At 35.7% G+C, this 23,309-nt stretch overlaps 1 pseudogene; it reads right to left on the bottom strand.

Annotated features, from left to right (window-relative positions):
* Positions 1–1,672: 1,672 nt before the first annotated feature.
* On the bottom strand, positions 1,673–18,208 carry LOC149571862 (putative glycosyltransferase At5g03795; annotated as a pseudogene).
* Between the last annotated feature and the right edge of the window lie 5,101 nt (positions 18,209–23,309).

Here is a 23,309-nt window from a genome sequence, read left to right as displayed (position 1 = left end):
CGGTACCCAGACTGTGATTCCAATATGGATTTTTTTTTCACCCCATCAATGTAGTCTTTCACAAAGAGTCTTACTTTTGGCATTTCATATGTTTTATTCTTGTAAAAAAACTTGACCATCATAGCTACGCTGAAAGGAAGAAAGAAGACTTGTGCTTCTTCTGGATGGGATGTCACAAATGGAGTCCCTGGTAATTCCATCTACTGAATGAATTGACCTTCTATAGAATAGATACTTCTGTAGGGGCCCCAGTGAACCAGAGTTGGCTCACCTTTTGGGTATATGAATATCTTCAACCACTTCTCCATTTCTAAATAGCTCCTATAAATAACAAGACATGTCTTGTGGATCAAAACATGGCTATTCCAAAGCATATTAATTCAAATTTCTCTCAAAAATTTCATACTCATGAAAACCAAAAAGTTAATACTTTGTTTAACTATATTATTGTTATGGCCCTAGTCACTCAATTTTGTTATTTTAATACTTAATTAATAATTTAATCACATTCAAATCAATCTATAACTGTATAATGAATAGCAGTCTATTTGATTTCATTTGGCACCTAAGATTCATTAAATCCAAAATTCAAATCAATCTATAACTATATAATGAATAATGGAATTATTTTAGTTTTCATTCTTTAATTTAAAGGCTTCAGTTATGGGTAGCATACAATCTTTCTTTTGTAATAGTTTCCTTCATTTAGATTGAATAAAAGATTATGATACTGTCCCAAAATAGAGTATCCTCTGTTCTTGAGCAGAGTAACTTTTTTGCTTTCATATATTGCTATTTTTGGGTATTGGACATTATTCTTTTAGCTATTGTTTGGATTCTATAGGTTTCCACTAAAATTACAGTGGCATGATGCCTTGTCTATCTTGTCAGATCATGGTAGTAGAAATCTTTTGGATTTGAAAACCACTCCAAGGTACTTCTCTTTCCCATATAGAGTTCTTTGGTTATTCTGTTTGAAATTTAAGCTGATGTCATAGCACTTATTAGGAAAAGAGTAGCAATCTCACATGGAAATTCATCAAAGATGTACTTTTCTCAACATGGTGCAATTAGAAAATTGGCCCTATATTTGGGATGTCGGGCTAGTGTAGTCCCCAGAAAGAGGTTTCTGATGGATAGGAAGGATCATGGTTTTCTAGAAAAGTGGGAGTTTCTTAATCATAATGCATCCAATGTGTAGCTACTCTCCATTCATACATGTATTTCAATCCAAGAAATATCTCAATGATTCAGTCACAAAAATATTTTTCTTATAGTTATAACTTTACATATCTATATCCTTGCTCTCAGCAACTTATTTCTCTTATTTATCAAACTATTTCTATTTTACATGAAAATATAGTACTATCAATTAATAGTCATAACCCACAAGATCAATGATGTAATTTGAGCACCTTTCTGATCTATCATGCAGTCCCTATGGAGGAAAATGACTGGTATGAGATGACTTTGCTTGAAACAGAGGCTCTGCTACTACTATTTTCTTCAACTAATCAATAATTTCTTCCCTCATTTTTGAAGTCAATGGAAAATCTAAAATTTCTTATGGTATTGAATTATGGAACAAAGAAAGAAACTATGAGAGGTCTATATGTTTTATCTTGACTAGGTCAACTCAAGAGTGTCCGCTTGGAGAGGTTGATTGCACTCACTATTCAAAACCAAAGCAAAGATACATCAAACTTAGAGAAGCTATCTTTATTGCCTCTAGAACATACTGATCATGGACTTGAATATCTAGACCACTATCAATTCCATTCCAATGTTTGAATAGCAGAGAGTGCACAATCCATGTTTGGAACCTACAAAAAATGCCATAATTGTGCACTCCAATGGTGGATGTCCGCCAAATAAATGGTGATTTCTGTAATGATATGTTATCAAATTTATTTTAGGGAGTGATGCATGCATCATGGGATTAAACCCTTCTAAACTTTTTTCATTGCACAACACCGGAATTGGGTTGTTGTATAAAAATGGATTTGCCAACGAAGTAATTAGGCCATGTAGATAATTCATCAAAAAAATGAAAATGAAAAAAATAGAGAATTGAACGTATACTAATCTGTTTATACTAATTTAAATATGTATTACTACCTAGTCATGGAAAGATATAATAAATTAATTGGCACCCAAATTGTGATTCCAATATGGATATTTTTTTCCCACGCCATCAATGTAGTCTTTCACAAATAGTCTTACTTTTGGCATTTCATATGTTTTATTCTTGAAGAAAAACTTGACCATCATAGCTACACTAAAAGAAAGAAAGAAGACTTGTGCTTCTTCTAGATGGGAAGTCACAAATGGAGTCCTTGATAATTCCATTTGTTGAATGAATTGACTTTCTTTAGAATAGATACTTCTGCAGGGCCCCCAGTGAACCAAAGGTGGCTCACCTTTTGGGTATACGAATATCTTCAGCTACTTCTCCATTTCTAAATAGCTCCTATAAATAACAAGACATGTCTTTTGGATCAAAACATGGCCATTCCAAAGCATTTTAATTCATATTTCACCAAAAAATTCATACTTGCAAAAACCCAAAAGTTAATACTTTGTTGAACTATATTATTTTTATGGCCATACTCACTTGATTTTGTTATTGTAATACTTAATTGAAAATGAAATCACATTCAAATCAATCTATAATTGTATAATGAATAGTAGTCTATCTGATTTCACTTGGTACCTAGGATTCATTAAATCCAAAATTTAAATCAATATAGTACTTTCTATATTGTTTATGCACAAATTTTACAAGATAAGTACCTAGAATTGCACATTTTATTGAAAATCATACCTCTCCTGCAAGCAAAATTGCTATGAAACTCTAAGCTCAAGTGTCTTGTCTTAAGAATTTGGCATCTCTAGAGTTCCTATTTCAAAAAATATAATTTGAAAAGGCTATTGATAGTAATTATTATTTATTTTTGTTGTATCTATTGAGTATTTTTCTCGTCTAAAAATTTCCAATTATTACATTACAATGTTTATTCTTTGGGTATAATCAGAACAAAAAGACAAAGATTGTGTGATGGAGGAATGACACCTGTGGGAAGTAGAGAGGTGCAAGCTTCTATGTTTGAATATGTTAAAAGTATGAAAAAATAGGCTTTCATGAAATTCTTTTTATGCCTATTTTAAAGGTCTACTTGTTTGGTGTTGTCACACATTTGATTGAAAATGATTTACTATTATTTAATGCAGTAACACTCTTTTCCAGATAATATAGAAGCATCTAGCAGCAATCCAACATGCCCTCCCCATCCAAGTTTTATGTGGGGAGTTTGCATCCAATGTGGTGTGATGAAACCAAATTCAAATTCAAATGATCAAACTGGAGTTGCTCTTACATATATTCATAAGTTATCTTAAACCTTTTTTCTTCATTTTGTATTTTAATGAACCCTATTTATATCTTCTAACCATGTTGAATAAAATTCAAGATTTTGTTCATACAAAGTGTAAATATGATGTTAATATTTTCTTTTCTTGATTATATTCTTCATTTTTTCACATATAGTTCCAATGTCTTTGACAAAATTAATTGAGCCAAATTCAATACATGTTATTCAATAGTTTCACATCTGACTATTGTAATGGGTTTATACTTGTCTAACAATGGAATTATAGGGACAATAAATTTGGTTGCATTGTTATTCTTGGAGTTGAAGCATGTTGGATTGGTTTTTTTAGTAGTCTTTTGTTTTTTCCTCACAAAAATTTCCTCCCAAAAAATAGTTCCTTAGCTCATGGTAGGAATTCACATAGTTCAACATGTCCTTTGTACATCCACCATGCCTGACTTTTGCATGCTTATGACATTCGTATTATTATGGTGATTACATTTTGTCATGACAACAAGTGACTCTATTTTGCAATGCACACAAGCTAGGCTCAATTATTTCAAAGAGTATGAAAAGAAAAAAATAGTTGGTTTGATGTGATTTTTTAATGGAATTTAATGTTTTTATTTAATTAAAAGGTCTATTTTCTGAACATAAATTGTATAATCAATTGTATCTTTTTCTAAAAAGTTAGCACAAGAAAAAATACTTGTGTGTGGCCAAAGTGAACCAATTTATATTTTATAAGAGTCTATCACTACAATAATTTAGAGAAGTGTAATTAACGTGAAATATAATTTTATAATGCTTGAACAAAAGAGTTTAAAATTGTTTAGTTGTTATTGATAAAGATTTAGATTACTATTTTTCATAATAACTAAAATTTGTATTCTTTGAGAAGAGTACATCATGTTATAGTGACCATGATCATGGTAAATCTAATGTTGGGTAGATAACTTTGTCAATTTTTTGCATTATTCTTTAAAGGGTACTAGCTCAATGGAAGAGCACCTGCTTTATAAGTAGGAGGATGGTGGTTCAATTCCATCGTGCCCTAATATGACTAAATTAATGATTAAATAAACTACCAAATATAAAACCCAAAAAACTACCAAATAACAACAATAAATGACTAAATCAATGACCTAATCGATGATTAAAATAGTTTAGTCATAAATTTGGTTGGGAGATAAATGTCTGGAAATAAACCACCTTTGGTCACATGATCAAAATTAGTCACATATCTACAATTTTTAGTAGTTTATTTAGTAATATATTGTTGTTTTTGTACTAGTGTATGAGCCTTGTGCTAATGGGCCAGGCCATGCAACAAGGCTTTCAACCATATAAATAGTAAGTCGTTGCATGGGAACGCCATCAACTGAGCTGATTCTCCTTAACTTTCTTATCAAGGTCGATTCTTGGTCATCATTTGTCTCAAAGATGGTAGTTGCACACTCCACCAATAGCTTCAAAGGATAATTACGTTGACCAATTTGTGCCTGAACCGGTGATGTCCTGGGCTCTATTTGCAAAATAAATGGTTTCTTTTGATTTTCTTAATGAGGTCTACAAGTTTGGCTTGTTGGACATTCCTTCTTGATGTAAGGATGAAAATAGGATTCATCTAAGATGGTTGGAGTTGATAGAATGACATTGTTTGATAGAAGGGTTTGCACGGTGCCAACAACCCACTCCTAATCTAGGTGACTACTTTATTCAGGGCTAATGTCATGCAATAGCTGAGTCATCATTGTTGCTTAGCAACTCTCTCTCCAATTCCTGTAGCTTGTGTCCAATGCCTTCTTGGCCTTCAACCAAATTAGCATTAGCACTACCACCCAAAGGGAGACTCTGGGCATCAGAGGATTTCATGCTTGGTAAAAAGGAGTGCATTTTTGCAAAATTCTTGTGAGACATGGAACTCTTGATAGGGGCACCTTGTAGAATTGGCAAGCTAAGAAAATCATCACCATTGTTTTCAGAACCCTCAATGATTTCAACGGAGAACATTTCCATTATAGTCAACTATTTAGTTCACATTAAATATCAATATTCATTTGAAACAATATCCTTCACATGTTATCAATCTAGAGAAATTAGTTGGACCCCAAAGTGGGTCTGGCTAAAAAAAAATTATTTTCGAACACTTGACTTCTCAAACTGGCCCATTAACCTTTTAATATTCACTAGAAATGATTTTGAGCATTAATTTGATCATGAAAACTCATTTATCAACTTTTTTGCAAATTGTGAATTTAATGCTAGAGGGTCCCTTGATCGGCCTTAAATATTGACCTGAACACCTAATCAATCTCTGAAAACTAGCACACTAACTCTTTGTTCCACACACTTACACCCTGTCAAAGCTCATCTCATGAAAAATTTGGGGTCAAAAGATATTCACTGTCAAATTTGACCTCTTAGAATTACCTGCAAGAAAACATGTTAAAAAAACATAAATCGCATTCTAAATCAGCCTCGAAAAATGGGTAAACTAATGCTTGGGGGCACGGAAAATGGGATGTTTGTTCTCTATCATGGGGACATTATGGATCTTCAATTTGGGCTCATGAAGAATAATAGGATGCAAATGGTAATTAGTCAAAGTGGGTTACTCAAATTTTGCAAACTGGAAACACTGACAGAAAATTTTTTTTGCAAATGTAATTGACTTGGAAAAGTGTGCATATAGATTTGTCATGACTTACAAACTAACACACTTGGTATATTTTTAGAGGAAAACATAGTGGTACACTCCATTTGATCTTACCAATCACAGATCTCAAGTTATGATGTCCCGAACAGGGGTACAAAACAATCTGCATTTGCCTACACAGTAAAAATATAGAAATTGTGTTTGGAATCGCATTTGAAAACTGATCAAATTGATTCCTCATAAGCTAAAACTTGAAACATAACAAGTCTTCGACATCTAAAATGCAATGCAAAAGGAATTTCAACATTTTGGTCAACTAGGTCAAAATTACAGCATGTCGAACAGGGCTTCCCAAAATTCTAAACATTTCATATCAGCATGACATTGATAATTGACCAACTTTGAGGGATTTAAAACATAGACAAACAGATTCAAAATGACTCAAAATCTGAAACATAGGCTCTTAGGTATGGACACTAGAAACTCCCAAAGCAATGAGCCATGAAACATTTCTAGGTGTGAGATATTCAGTTGCAAACATGGCCTCCTATCATTGTTTGATACTTATGTGAAAATGCAGATTTGACAATTACTTAAAACGGGACTTCACGAAATGACTTAGAATGACATTTTATTAGCATGGAACAAGTGGATATGCTGAATACATGGTGTTAGAAACATTAAACACCTCTTGGGCTTCTCAAGTATAGTCGGGTACAATCTCATTTATGGGCATTTAAAGGGCTTGAATTGACTCAAAATTTGACATAGATACTCAAAATGGGAACGCAATTTTGAGTGCCAACAGTGGCTCTATCTTGGGATGCATGTCCCTTGTGGGCATGGCAAGGATTTAGATCTCTGGAAGAAGAAGACCACACACTACACTTCAAAAACTCTCTCGAATAGCTTATTGACAACAAGAAACAACTACCACCTACTATGTACAAACGATGGCCCTGGGCCACCAAAAAGTTTCAAATCTCCTTACCTCTATCATACACTTGATTTTCATTTACATTCTCCTAAGGTAAACTGAAATTCTCATTTCCATTTGTTTCACCTAGCACATCAACATTTGCAATCATCTCATTAGGAAAAACAAAACTATCATCATCTTCATAGTGCATATAAAAATCAGACATACTTTCTTCATCTTGCTCACTATGAAAATATGAATGAGCATGACCATAGAAACTAACAAAAAACTGAAATGAGCATGACCATAACAACTGACAACAAACTAAAATTGATCACTACTAACTAAATCATGGATTCCTTCAACCAAAAACACAAAAGCTTGGTATTCTACTTCATTCAATGAGTTACATCAATCAATTTGTAACTCACCTTGTGCCTCCAAGTGTGAAGAGTATATAAAATTTGATTTCTCCTTGTTTGCAAAATCAGTACTCCATAAATTAGATTGAACATATGCAACCTCTTCACACTCAAACAATTGATTAGATAACAAATCACAAGAATCATCGTAAAATTGCATGTTCACAATATGCTGATCCGTATCAATGTTTCCCTCAAATAACTCACTAAAATAAATCACCTCATCAATATTATTTTCCTCATCACATGAGTAATCTGAATGTATCTCAACCTTATGAAAATAAGAAGAAAATGAACTAGCAATAGACCTTATCTCTACATCTTCATTCTCAACATAGAAGTCATCATGTGTATTAATTTATGAACTACCATCACATACACCTCCAAAACTTGATATAACATATTCTGAAACTACATCTTCTTCAACATCAAATTTAGGGGAAATGACTTCACCATAAGGAATTGAAAAACATGGAAAAGCACAAGCATCCTTGGATAGACTAGCATACGTTTCAAAATCATGAGCCAACAAATCAAAAATCTCATCAACACTTAACAAGATTTCACTACTAGTTTCTTCTCCTTGGCTAAGATCATTATCTGGATGGCTTGGCACATTTGTAATAGTAGATTTGTTAGTAACAGAGCATGAAAAATCAGAATTATGATCATCCCATACATCTTCCTTTTCGGACAATACATAACAGATTACAAAAAACATTGTCCAAGATAGCATATGACCCAAAATTGATCTGTTAAACATTTAGAGCTATCTGCCCAAAATAACATAGCAAAATTACAACTTTCAAGCTGCTCTTCCAACTAAATGGCTGGCTCCATACTCATGCATCCTTAGGTCATGTAGCAACACCATTCAAAATATATCATTTTCTTATAATTAATAGCTTTTTAGGAATTATTCTTCCCTATTTTAAGAAGTACTAAATATTCTACTTTCCTATCAATAGTTTAGCAAAAAGGGAATTTCATGCCAAAGAAGTGGGAAATGTAGGAGGTAAAAGGTTAATAAAAATAGAGCACTATCAGAACTCATCACCAGACTTGCTCTAAGATCTACATTTTCAATCTTTAAATCATATTCAATTTTTTATAGGATCATTTCTTTGAGTTAACTTCAAATTTATAATTTTCAACACATGCTTCAAGATCTTGTATTCTATCTTCAACTTTGAATAATCATCATCAATAGTTCTAGATTCATTATATTCAAGCTTGGATTTTAGATGTTTAATCTTTTCCTTTAATTGCCCAATGTATACTTTGGAATCTTCATATCTGTCCTTCAACTTATCTATTTCTTCAATAAGGAGATCAATTTGTTCAAGAGCTTCTTCAAGGTTCTTCTTCAACTATTCCATATCCATAGGGATCTTACTTAAGCTGTTAAGCCTCATCAAAGTAACTGTGCTCTAATACCAATTGTTAGAAATGGGGATTACTGAGAGGGGAGCATGAATAAGTAATCTACAAACTTTAGTAACCAATAGGATATTTTACTTTATTCAAACCATGCATAAAAAAGCAATAAAGTAATGTTGAATAATAACAATAGAAATGCACAAAGATAACTCATAAACCATATTTTGTTAACTAGGGAAACCCTAACCAAGGGAAAACCCTAGTCAAGATGATACCCATTAATTAATATATTGATGTATAAGTTCCTTTTTAGAGAATGGACCCTATTAGGAGTTGTAGTACAATGTATGTATGAAGAGCCCACTACCCAAACATGCAATTTTAACTACAAGAAGAGCTCACTGCTCAAACAAATAGTTTATTGTTATTTTCTTCTTTCCCTATTCTTTCCACTATCCTGTCAACAAAACTAATCACTATCAAACCTTGTAGACTAGGTCACAAACCTCATATCCAAATACCAAACCTTAGATCACTCATCAAAACCTCAGCAATTAATTTTCCTTCACTTCCACACTACTTTGCTCAACTTTGCATTCCGCACTCTCTACTACTTTACACATATTCACAATAATTTGATAATTTCACACAAATTTACTTTTCTTTCTTGAATTTCCATTACATAAGCTACATTTATGTATCTAGTTCATACTAAGTTAAGCCTTGAGCCATGGATAAATGTGTACCATAATATATTACTCAAAAATTTTACTCCTTTGTCTTGAATTGAATCTACCTTCATGTTCCTTCCATCAAATATTGTATATAGGTTTGTCTCAACCATATTCCTTACATTCTTCTCATTTATAGGATTGCATCCCTCTTTAGTCAATAATGTAACCTTGTGAATTAGGTCATTATCAATTTCAACTTATGCATCACCTAACAAGAATATATCATCATGTACCCTACTTAGAATGATTCAGGTCCAATCATTATTGTCAAACTTATATAAAACATATTCTTTACTAAATTAAACTCACTTAGATATGCATACTTAGGCTTCAAGGATAGGTCACTTTTACACATAGTCCATAAGTTCTTGTGTATGTCTTCATCACCTATGCTCTCAATTTTACAATGTATATAGCTTCTGATGTCTTCAACATGAAGCAAATTCTCCAAAAATTGTAAAAATGTGCATAATAGGTCATCTATAAGAGAAACAAATGGATGTTTCTTTAATATATACTATGGCCTTTTACTCACATTATAAATGGTCTAAATAGCCATTGAAATTTAGTTGTATTCACTAAAAAACTTAGATTTAGCTTCATAAAATACCTTAAAATGATGTTTTAGGTCTTCTAAAACTTTACACTTCAAGAACTTCTTTTGACAATTTAAAGCATTTTCAAATCACTCTTCAATTTTCTTAAGACACATTGCATTAACAAATGGTACTCACAATCTTGTTCATGGTCTTTAAATTATTTCAAATTGTACTACACATTATATGCATATCTACCACAAATTCAAATATTGTCTTTGTTCACTAGTAAACTTGTTTTTTGAATTCCCTCTTACTCTAATCATATCTAAAGCTTGCACACTTGAGAATAGCTTCATGTCTATGTCCTCTACCTTTTGTTAACTGTGAAACTTCTAACTTTCTCTCTAACATCAATTCTAACCAACTAACACTATGCCTCTTCTAAAACTTCTTAATTTAGGTAGGATGAGTCATAAATTGATGACTTCAATTTCTCATCAAGTGCATCAAAATATTATTTCACCAAAAGTGTATAAGAACTTTTTGGATCCTTAGCTTTCATAAATGCTTCTTTGAATTCATCAACATGTTCCTTGATTGCTTCCTTCTGACTACTATCACTGTCATTTTTATTCCTTCTATCCTTTCTATTATTGTTCCTTCTTTAGTTAGGATTCCTATTGAAGGTTATTCTACCCATTCTCTAATATCTTGGTGTATTTCTGAAGTTATTACATAACTAACATACATGTGCATTTCTTCTCTAATTGGTTCCATTCCACCTTTCAAGTGTGCTACAATTTCTTGCAATGTGTCCAAGTTTGTACACTTGTAACACACAAACTAGTTCTTTTATCCATTAGGTCTCTTTCCATCATTAGATCTTCTCTGTGATCTCCCTCTTTTATTACCTATAGGGTTAGTGTTCCTAAACATTCTACTATTTTCAATATTACCATCAAACTTAGGTTTCTTACAATCTACTATTTTATGTCCATAACCATGACAATTATAACAATAGAAATTAGTAATAGGTTTAAAAGACTTACCTCTACAATCTCTTTTCATATGACCAACTTTGTTTCATATGAAACATCTACCTTTGAACTCATGTGTTACTTCCTTGGGTGGTTCATCTTTCTTAGGCTTACCAACTTGCTCTATTTTCTTAGGTTCACCATCTTTTGTTGAAAAATCAACTAATTCAATTTCTTTAAATACTTCAATAGTTGTTCTTGATTCTACCTTACTTAGATCAAATTCTTTAGGGGATTCAATAAATGGATCTGATTCACTTTTAATTTCAACTTTCTTGGCTAATTTTTCTCCAATAAGATATACAAGTCCTATCTTATCATAAGAAGGTCTCTGGTGAAATATATGTTCATCAATCTTCTCACTACTAGAATAAAGTTTCTCTAACTATTTCATATCTTGTGTCAATTTTCCTTTCACAAGGATATTGTAATTTTCTAATTCTACATGCTCAATCTTGATAGCATCTAATTTAGATGTCACTTGACTCAATTGGAATGTAAGGTCTTTATTCTAAATTTTTAGTTTACTTTCAATCTTACAACCATCTTTCTTAAGATTTGAATTAAGTTCAACATTTTTTAATTCATATTTCAAGATCTCATATTCTTTCTTGATATTTCCAACTTCATCATTTTCACTAGTTTGCACAATTGATTCCTTGCGATATTTTAGATCTTCAATCTTGTCTTTTAGTTTTCCAATGTAGACTTTTTCATCTTCATACCTATCTTTTAGGTTATCTCTTTATTTCATAAGAAGGTCATTCTATTCAAGAGATTATTCAAGGTTTTTCTTTAACTATTCCATATTCATAGGGATCTTACTTAAGCTATTAAACTTCTTTAGAGTAACTAAGCTCTGATACTAATTATTAGAAATAGATAATACTAAGAGGAGGGGTGAATCAAGATTCTACAAACTTTTTCCTACAACTAGATATTGCTAATTACTTTATAACTTATATATGAAAGTAAACCAAAAATTATGAACAATAAATATAACCATGCACACAAAGAACTCATGACACCATTATTTGTTAACTAGGGAAACACTAACCAAGGGAAAACCCTAGTGGGGATGATACCCACTACATGATCCACTAAACAAAAGAATCTTGTTAAGGATATTGACCCTATTAGGAGTCTATGAAGTACATATAGTGTCTCAAGTCCTTTTTAGAGGACTAAACCTTGTTATAAGCCTCAACCATGTTAGGAGTTTTTAGATCAAATACAATGTATACAAGAAAATCTCATTACCCTAACATGCATTTATACAATAAAGTTCTTCACAAGAATAGATATACATACAATACTTTTGACTATTGTAATTCACACTTTCTTTTATCATACATTAGATCTTGTATCACACAGTTTACATATCATCTCATCAACTTCACATCTATCACAAATATCACATAGATCAAACACTTATCTATGCAAGATAAGATCTCTACTTATACTTCACAAATTAGAAAATATTTTTTCGATCAGCCTTCATGTCTTCACACACCTTACATAATATAAAATAACTTATGGATCAATATCCACAAAATTGGCTAAACATGACTTAGTAATTATTTTTCACCAAAATAATTCCTTAAGTCATACAACACAGTTCTCTGTTATGCTTTGTTCTTCTTTATCAAATACCCATACTAGTATTTCAATCATAACATGTGTCATACATTTTGTACACACTTGCACATTGGCACACATCATCATGATACTATCATAGGTGATGAGACCAAATATTTCTCTTATTTCATGATAGTTTTAAACAATTTTTTGATAATCTATTTTATTTTTGTCAAAACATTTGTGGATCTATGTTTACCAAACCTATGATAAACCTATGTGTAGAAACTATACCATCTTTTGCTAGTATTATATATATTATGTAGTATTTCATATAGTTATAAAAATGTATGTTCTTATATTTGAATTTATTTGATAAATTTTTATTTTAAAAAATGTCTCTATATTGTAGCTAACATGTTAATGAAGAATGAAAGATGAGCATGAACAACATTTAAAGAGAAGAGAATGCTAAGGAGAAACCACAGTGGAGAAAAGTTGTAATAGTGCCAGAAGACATGGCAGTGAGTAAGGAGGAGCTATGAAGACTGATTTCCCTCTCTACATTTATTCCCATGGTGAGTAGATGTTCAAACTTTATTATTCCCACCTTAAACTGTTATTTCTTCTTCCTGCCTTGAGTTGTTATTTTTGTTATTTCTCTCCTGTGAATTTAAAGCTAGGTCATTTACTTTTTTGTTATGGAATAAGTGTCGATCTCCTATATATAGGAATTGACCCAAGTGTGTTAGTTAAGCCAGTTAGAGAAAGAGTTTATGAGAATAGACTGTTCACTTTTATAGTTGTGTTTTGTAGTTCTATGTTATGTAATGAATTTCTAAAATGTAATAAAATCATTTTTGGCTTCTATCTTGTGTTAGTAGTTTAGTGCAGCCAACCAAGTGGGCCCACTTGGAAGGTGGATTAGATAAGGATAGAATATATTTATTTCCAAGAATTCTTCATATTTTAAGTAGAAGTTGTAAGTTCATTCCTGTAGCATCACACTTCATGAATGTTCCTGCAACATATGTGAGAACAGTTCTAGTGGATGAACTAAGTTGGGATATTTTTATGCCTTTCATTGTATTTCCAGTATTCATAGAGTTAAGTGTTCTAGTTTCCTACAAAAATAGTATAAGTTATTTTCCTTGCATTTTACTTTCATGTAGCATAGGCTTAGTGACTCATTAAGAGACATAGTGCACATATTGTGCTAACCATTTCAAGTATACGTCCTTGGGTTGACACGATCAAATGCACCTCATAGTGGGAAAAATAGTCCTTAGTTTGAATATATTATTCCTAAGCATGACCCAGAGCATGACTATGATACACCTATTGAGGCAAACTATTTTTGGCACCATTTTCAGCGATGGTGTAAAGCTAGAAGCATTTTTGAGTCATAGTTCTTATGCAACTTTTTTAGAAATTTCTACTTTTGAGGTTTCTTTCACTAGTGTGAAAATTTTAATTGCATGCATCAAAGAGGAAGATGATGAGATGAATATGGTAGATTTCTTCCATAGGAGTCTATTAATTTGAATGAAGAAATTGAAGAAGAAGAAGTTGAGTTACCTTTTGAAGATGCAAGCCTTGTTCTTCCCATAGCATCATCATCAAGAGCTAAAACAATAGATACAGGCGGTCTTCCACCTTTTACTAAAGTATTGTCTAGTTTTCTTGATAACACTACTCTAAATCCACTAGTTGTTAATCATCCAGTACCCAATGTCCCTCTTTAGAAGCAACCTCATAATCTAATACCTCCAGTCATGGCACAACCTACTTTTCCATTTCCTCTCCCAAGCCTTGTAAATATTGATAATCTTAAGAATATACCTGCAACTACCCTTCCAAAGTTCTATGGCCTTGCAACTGAAGACCCTGATACTTTCTTGTTTGAATTTGACATACTTTATCATAGTTTTGATGACAACACTAATGCCCATAAGCTTAAATATTTTCCAACTAAATTGAAAGAATCAACTCTATGATGGTTCATGGGCTTAGGAGCCAATGCAGTAGGAAGTTGGGATGAAATGCAAACTTTGTTTCTAGATAAGTACAAAGAGTATTACAAATCATTTAATTCAAGAGGAGATGATGTCTTTAGGATATCTCAAAAGGAGGAAGAAACATTGGAGGACAATGTTTCATGTTTTCTATATACACTATAGAAGAACCCTCAGCATGTGTTGTCTGAGGATTCACAAAAGCTAGTCTTTCTAAGAGGTGTGAATGATGACTCTCTAGAAGCACTAGACTTGATGGTTGGTGGTGATGTATATCAAGCTTCTTGGGAGGACCTCAAGAAGATCTGTTAGAACTATTCAAGGTCAACCAAGAAGAAAGGCCGAGGACCTCATTCCACAATCACTAAAGGAATTAGTCAAGGCATTTCCAAGCTTGAGATATCTCACCTATTGTCAGATTTTAAACAAGACGTCATCAATGATGTCACTACACATATTGACATAATGACTAAAAAGAAGGAGTATGCAGAAGTTAAGTTACAACTAGCTAAATACTACCCTCATCATCGAAAGAAAAAGAAGGATTGCCAATGTAAACTAGTCACAAGCATGGAGAATCAACATCTTCCAACTGAGTATGTCAAGATAGATGGAGATGATGAGAAAGTATTCTTTGTTTCTCAATGTTGACCATGGGCCCAACATCAAGGTATGCTTTAGGACCCTTTGCAAAATTCAAATTCATATGGTAATCAATGGAAAAACCATAATCTCCAAGGTCCTCCATAAAATCAACTCAATTGGAACAATGATGGGCAAAAAAACCCACAAAAATTCCAATGGCCTTAGAATTCCAAACCACCCTAACCTAACCAATAGAGTAACCAATGGAAAAACCAAAAAAACTACTAGTAGAACCAATAGAATCGATTGCAATCACCCCAAGGGAGTTGGTAGTCTCCAAACCAATGGAAGGGATCTTAGCAATGGCCTAACCAAAATATTGGTACTCCACAATTACCATCTCTAGTTCAACAACCTACCCTGATGCCACTACCTACAAATCCTAGAACTCATAAGCAAACACAGTTACTTGCACAACCTCAACCATACCAGAATAGCCAATAGCCACAATAACCCATGTATAGTGTTGATGCTCAACAGTATCATGCTTATGCTTTGGGTGTTATAAATATACATATGAGATCTGGTACAACTTTACCAGTACCTAAACTGCCTCTTATAATAGAAATACCACTCTTCTATAGCATCAGAACCCTTGGTTGCTGAAACAGTTGACCCAAGCAATGTTACCATGTCAACCCAAGCTCAACCAGCTATGGAACCTCTTTTTCCAAAAAAACTTATACAAAAGAAACCCAAACAAATAGAGGAAAAGCCCCTTAATATTGTTGATCAACTGAAAAACATACATGTTCAAATACCCCTATTTCAAGCCATTAAGGATGTTCCAATTTATGGAAAAGCCATTAGAGAAGCTTGCTTGAAGAAGCCTAGAAGGAGGAAAAAGGACCCCACCATAGTCCATGTTTTGGGACAATTAGTTGACATCATGTTAGGGAAATTGATCACACCAAAATATTTTGATCCAGGAAGTCAGGTGGTCAATGTCGATGTAAAAGATCAATTTGTTAAAAATGCTTTAATAGATCTTAGAGCTACTATAAATTTTATGACCAAGGATACTATGAAGAAGTTTAAAATAGAAGGGCTAAGGGCTACACCAACATTTCTATAACTTGCAGATAGTTCTACTGTCACCCCTGATGGGATGATAGAAAACATAGTTGTAACCTTTGATTCTCTAAAATATCTTGTAGAATTCATTATTTTATCCCCCAAAGTTAATCTATCTGGTTAGCCTATCATCCTAGGTCAACCATGGTTAGCCACAACTAATGCATACATAAGTTGTCGATAGGGAATATGACCATTCCAAATAGCCAAGCAATGAAGAAATTTGATTTATATCCTCCAGCCCAACCATTACTAGATTTAAGCACATCTATTTGGCTAGATTTATGGGATGAAGAAGAAGAGTTAAATTCTATAGTACAGCTCATGATGTTACATAGATCATCTTTTCTAAAATTGCAAGAGGAATATTTAGGACTTCAGAGTATTGTTGTCACATAGGTTTGCACCCTTGTCCAAGGCCTATGCATGAGGACAACCTAGTGAAACATGGAAACAACCTCCAAGCTGTGGGACCTGAACTATGAGGTTGAGTCTCCGGAGAAGGCCAGCTTCCTCTTACTGTCAGGGTGCACCTATCTATTCTTAGAAGGGAAAGGGAGCATTAAAGCGAATCTACCTAGTCTAATCTAAGGCAGTGATGCACCAAAACAAAGTGTTCAGACTCATTTCTGCCCATATATGCACTACAGAACTAGGGTAACATTCAAGGTCATACATTCATTCAGACTTATATTGACCAATAGCCACATACAAATTAGGAGACCAATTGAATAACACCAGGAATAGAAGATTTCACTTGTATATTATTCAATAGGCCAAAGATAGATATAGTATGCAGACCACTGATCTCAACAATACATCAATGAGAGGCAAAACGATACACATACATGTTGATGGCTGAAGGAGATGATACAAGATGTTTATCTAGCTCAGAGACAAAGGTATTTTACATCGCAAGTCTGCAAGCAGTAGCAGAGAAAATTAGGAAGAGTCAACCCTAAGAACAGATCACCAAATTGCCTTTATAGATTAGGCATAACTGAAAATTTTTGCATTACATTCACTTCTCACCTACTGGCATTAACTTCCTATCCTGAGAATCCAATCAAAGATCTGATTGAACATGGCCTACATACCAAGAAATCCGATATCCCTCTGAGAAAGAGCCTGGAGAAGATAGGAACGACGCCACAACATTCTCTGACATGGAAGATGGATCGCCCGGATGGATGGAGTGTCTTCCTGCGCTTGGCATTCATTCCGAGTTGGTAGCAATTAATCCCACTATCAGATTGTGGCAAAACCTAGATTTCTCATCATTCATGATTTGTGCACCCATCAGAATCGATCAGTCAAACAGGCTTGACAAGCCAACTGGGCCATGCAGGCCAATCACACCTTTCGATCTTGCCACCCTGGCAGTCTCTTACATTTGATTGGGTGCTTACCACCCATTTCGTGTGACTGGGCACTATGTCGCTATTGGAAAAGTCTTCAAAGATCTTGATACCACCATAGTGCCTAAGGGTTTCAACCTGACTGTGCCACCTTTCATCATCTTGCCATAACCTTACATTAACTGCCACGTCAACTGCGACGATTGCAATGACTGCCAACCGTCTACCGTTTTACTTACTGTGCTTCCAAATCTAGGCCCACGAGGACACACGATGCATGGGTGCTAACTCGCTATCATAAAACTCATGTGGCTTCTCCATGGCAAGATAGCACCTATCGCTGATCTCTGTAGATCTGACGGTCACAAAACTTGACCTCCCGCGACCCTCCTTCTCTATTGATTCATCGGGCCCGCTGATACGTGGTGTCTCCTTGTTGGTCTGTTCGTCACTTAAATCTGACTGCACCGGCGGCATGAAATGTGGCCCTGCTAAGACACGTGGTGCACGGGTGCTATGTCACCGATGTTAACTCCCGGGCAGTTCTCGATAGCCAGACAGTGCCAATCGTAGATCCTCGCAGATTCAACGATTGTGAAGACTCGCCATTCATACTGAGACTACTGGGCCGACTGTATGCTATGCACTGACTCATACACATGGCACCTCCCCATTTGGTTCAACAAAACACTAGCTGATAACCCAAGACCTGATCCACAGAGCGACCACGTGTTAGCTAGGCGCCATGTCGCTATGCAAAAATCGAGACCAAATTCCCATAGCGCCATAGTGCCCACTAACAGTGTGCCCTAAGATTTACACGTGTCCCCATCTGATTCACCACGTCGACTGCGCTTGCATGGCACCCGCTGGGACCTATCCATCTGATCATTCCTTGCCACGATGAACTTTTCATTTGGGCGCTATGTCGCCATCGGAAAATGCATGGGCTTTTCATTGGCACCATGGCGCCTCACCATTTTTTGAAACCTCCAAGCCATGAAACTTGTTTTCCCTTTACCATGAAACTTCTGACCTGCCGTACTCTGCGATCTACAACCGGACCCATCCCACTCAGCGCCTTGTCTGCAATTGCACCGCACTCTGGATGACACCTGGCAATCCTTGGTGAGACTTAGTCTTGTCGATCCATGTGGCAGATGGTCGCTATGTCACCATGATAAAATCCGTGCATCTCTGCCATAGTGAGATGGTGCCATCCGTTGATGTGACCTAATCCGACAATCGTGAGGACTCATTGTACCTCGTGCTTCCGCCCTCCATGTCGATACACCTGGCATCACCTTGAGACACGGCCCCACCTAGCACATGTCACCAGGGCGTGATGTCGCTGTCATAATCCTCGCGCAACTCCTCCATAGTGCGATGGCACTTACCGTTGATCCGAGCTGATCCGACGGTGGTGAACGTAAGCCCTGACTGTGTTAGCCATGTCAATAGGAACTCTGACCTGGCACACATGGTTCCTTTCGATTTGTTGCCGCAACACCTGATTCTGCTAGTCGTTGAAACTTGCCGTCGTGACTATTTCAGCTAGGCACTATGTCATTATGGAGATTTTTTGGCTGATATGCGATAGTGACATAGCGCCAAGGGCGTCAAGAACCTTTTTTGACATGCGGAACGCCGGACCCACCCCTGCAACTTGTTGTCAGGGCATCATCGTGCTATAATAAATATCGTGCATTTCCCTAATAGCGCGATGGCGCCAATCGTCAGTACCGCTTAGATCTGATGGCCAGAAACCTGCAAGTCGTAAGATTTAAAATACTAATTCGAGACTAACCTTTACACGAGCCACGCTTTCAAAATTTAAATCCTTGGCGGTAAAACTAGAGGCAACACTTTTGGCGACTCGTAGGGGGTATGAGCCTACTCAATGCATGACCAGTGCCTGAGAATGATCCATTGGGCCATGGAGTCGGGAAAGAGGGCCTGGAAGGTACAGAACTGAGGGTTGCAAGAAACCCTAACCCTTAATGAGGAAATCAAAACATTAAAAACCCTTGAACTCTGGCTCTGTCTCTGTGACTTGGAAACAAAAAATAGGACCTCCTCAGCAACCTGAGACTTGTCAAAACTTCAGGAACTGGCGACTCAAGAAGTGAGCCATATGCACGCGCATTTATTGCAAAACAGGAACAAACAGGAAGCAACTAAACTAACTATGTACATGGATTCACAACTTTTTCAGATACAGGGCTTCAAATGGATCCCATTGACTGGAATGGGCAGAATTTCACCATTTGGCCTGCTTAGCTGGAACGCATTGGCCTATTTGCAACTGGAGATTAGATAAGGGCCACTCCATAGTGGATCAAATTTGGAGTACCTTCCTGGTTTTTCTCTGTCTGAGTCCCACTTGAGAACTAAATCTCCCTCTCTGAAGATCCTGGCCCTTGCCTTCTTATCAAAACTCTTCTTCATCTACTGTTGGTGTATCCCCAGGGTTTGCATAGCTTTGTTTCTCTTTTCTTCTAGTTCAATCAATTCTGCCATTCTCACTGACATGGAACTATTTTCAACCAATTCCAGCTGATGAGCCAATTCCAAGGATGGGAATTCCAATGAGATTGGAAGTCTAGCCTCCCTACCATATACCAGCACAAAAGGTGAATTCCCAATAGATCTCTTGGGTGTTATCCTATCAGCCCATAGAGCAGTCCTTAATTTTTTATGCTAGACCCTCTGATTGTCTTCTATCGTTCTCCTTATGATTCTAATCAGATTTTTTTTGGAAGATTCAACTAAACCATTACCCTGGGGGTAGTAATTTGATGATGTGCTCAGATAGATATTGTGACTCATTTCCCATGCACAAATCTGGGTTCCAACAAAAGATTTGGCATTATCTGAGATGATAGTAGAAGGAGCTCCAAACCTAGATACAATTCCATCAAGGAATTCAACAACTGATGGCTCTATAGCATCCTTCAAGGCAACTACCTCTGTCCACCTAGTGAAATAATTGGTAGCAGCCAAGATCCATTTATGACCTACACTAGATGGAGGATTAATGGGGCCTATAAAATCCAACCCCCACTGGGTGAAGGGCTGATCCACCTGGATAGGGTGAAGAGGAAGAGCTGCAAGTCTCTGTTTGCTTGAGAAAAAAACACATTTCTCACATTTTCTCACATACCTATAACAATCATGGAACAGAGATGGCCAATAATATCCAGCCCTCATGATCTTCATGGTAGTTGTTCTTGCAGAGAAGTGGCCACCATCAGGGCCATCATGAAGTTCTTTAATCATTCTCTCAACCTGATCCTCTTCAATACATCTCAATAGGGTCCCATTAAAATCCCTCCTGAATAGGATATCATCAATCACAACATAGGGAATGGACTATAGTCTATATTGTCTTCTTTTAGCTCTATCCAATCCCTGAGGGTATCCATTCCCTGATAAAAAGTTCCTCATGTCATCCATCCAGCTCCTTGGGGCATTAACGTTTCTTTCCTCCTGTTGCTTTGCAATTACCATAGCAGTCCCTTCATCTGAATCCTGACCTGATAACATTTCTTTGTATAATCCTGTCCCTCTTACCAATTTGGTAATCTGAATATCAACATCATATTCCATTACCCTAGTGATCCATCCAGCTCTCTTTTCATTGATGTCCTTGCTTAACAGGAAGTCTTTTACACTTGCATGGGGCACCAACAAATGGATCCTATTGTGGGATAAGAGGTGTCTAAATTTCTTCAAGGCTCTAATGACTACAAGGGCTTGCTTCTCAACAAAGCTATACTTATCTTCATATTCCTTGAGTCCTTCACTAAAGAAGGCTATGGGCTGCTCCTCATTCTTGTCATTTGTCTGAGTCAAGACAGCAGAAACACTTGACTCACCACCCAAAGTGTAGAGGATGAAATCTTTCTCAAAATTTGGGTTCATGAGAGTGGGGACTTAGGCTATGGCTGCATTGATTTCTTCAAAACTCTCCTTCCCCTCCTTGGTCCATGAGAAGACCATATCTTTCTTAAGCATGGCTGTGAGGGGTTTCGCCATGATGGCAAGATTAGGAATAAACCTTCTTACAAAATTTATCCTACCAAGGAAACTTTGCAGCCCTTTCTTGTGTTTAGGGAGAGGAAGGGCAAGTATTGCTTTTGTTCTTTCTAGATCAATGGTCAACCCATCCTTAGATACAATGTGTCCCAGTAATTTTCCTTGGCTTGTAGCAAAGACACACTTGGCTGGGTTGAGGGAAACACCAAACTCTCTACATCTTAGAAATACCTGTCTCAAATGATCAAGATGATCTTTTACATTCTTGGAATATACAGTTATATCATCAAGGTATACTAAGACAAACTTGTCAATTAATCTTTTGAAAGCCACCTTCATTGCCTTTTGGAACATGGCACCTTCATTTGTTAGTCCAAATGGCATCTTGCAATAAGTATAGGTGCCCCATTTAGTAGTAAATGTTTTCTTATATCTGTCAGATTCTTTAACCAACACTTGGTTATAACCAGAAAATCCATCAAGAAAAGAGAACCTCCTTGACCCACTGACCTTGGACAGAATTTGCTCCATAGAAGGGAGAGGATGGTGATCCTTAAGGGAAGCCTGATTAAGATCCCTAAAGTCCACACACAATCTGATTTCTCCATTCTTCTTCCTTACAAGGACAAGGTTAGCCACCCATGATGAGTGTTTGATAGGAAAAATTATGTTAGCTTCAATCAACTTGGATAGTTCCTTCCTCATTAAGGGTTCAATCTTGGGATTCACTGGCCTCTTTTTTTGCCTTACTAGTTTGACCCTATCAACTAAATCTATGGTATGCTAAAAAAAAATAGGGTCAAACCCCCTTAATTCATCATATGTCCAAGAAAACACATCATTAAATTCTTGACATAGATGAATGAAATTTTCTTGCTCCACTTGAGAACATACCTTCCCCATGTTAAGAGATTTTCCATACACAATAGTAACTGGGGCATGATCATCTTTTTCTGTAGCTAGATTCATTCCTTTTCCTCTTGACTGATCATCAGGATTAAAGACACTCTCCAAGGTAATGAGACCCTTGGGCAACTTTTTGGAATTGAGGTGAATGATCTGATCACCATACTGATCTTGTAGTCTTGACTGATTTCTTTCTAAAAATTCTGCTTCATTCTGCAAGAAACTCACAATCTGCTCATCAGACTCAAAGACTTGCCAATGAGTATTATTATCGGGAATAGCAGGCCTTACTACCACCCTTATTTTTTGCTTCTTCCCTTCCTCAAGATTCCCTGGCACATCATAAGATGCACCCACTGCTGCAAGTCTATCAACATATTTGTTTTCTTTCCTAGGAATGCTCTAGATATTAAATTCTTGGAAACCCTCAAGCAAATCCCAAACTCTGTGTTTGTAAGACTTGAGCAGGCCATTTTTGGTGATATTTTGATTTCTCACTTGGTTCACTACCAACTCACTGTCTCCATATACTTTCAAGGCTTGAATTCCCCTCTTTTGGGCAAGTAGGAGACCTTGGATCAAAGATTCATACTCGACCACATTATTGGTACAACTGAATTGGAGCCTAAAAGAG

This window comes from Cupressus sempervirens, chromosome 2, assembly GCF_028749045.1.
Source record: "Cupressus sempervirens isolate cs-2001-9-10 chromosome 2, ASM2874904v1, whole genome shotgun sequence".
Taxonomy (NCBI): Eukaryota; Viridiplantae; Streptophyta; class Pinopsida; order Cupressales; family Cupressaceae; genus Cupressus; species Cupressus sempervirens.
This window is presented reverse-complemented; position numbering and strand designations above follow the sequence as displayed.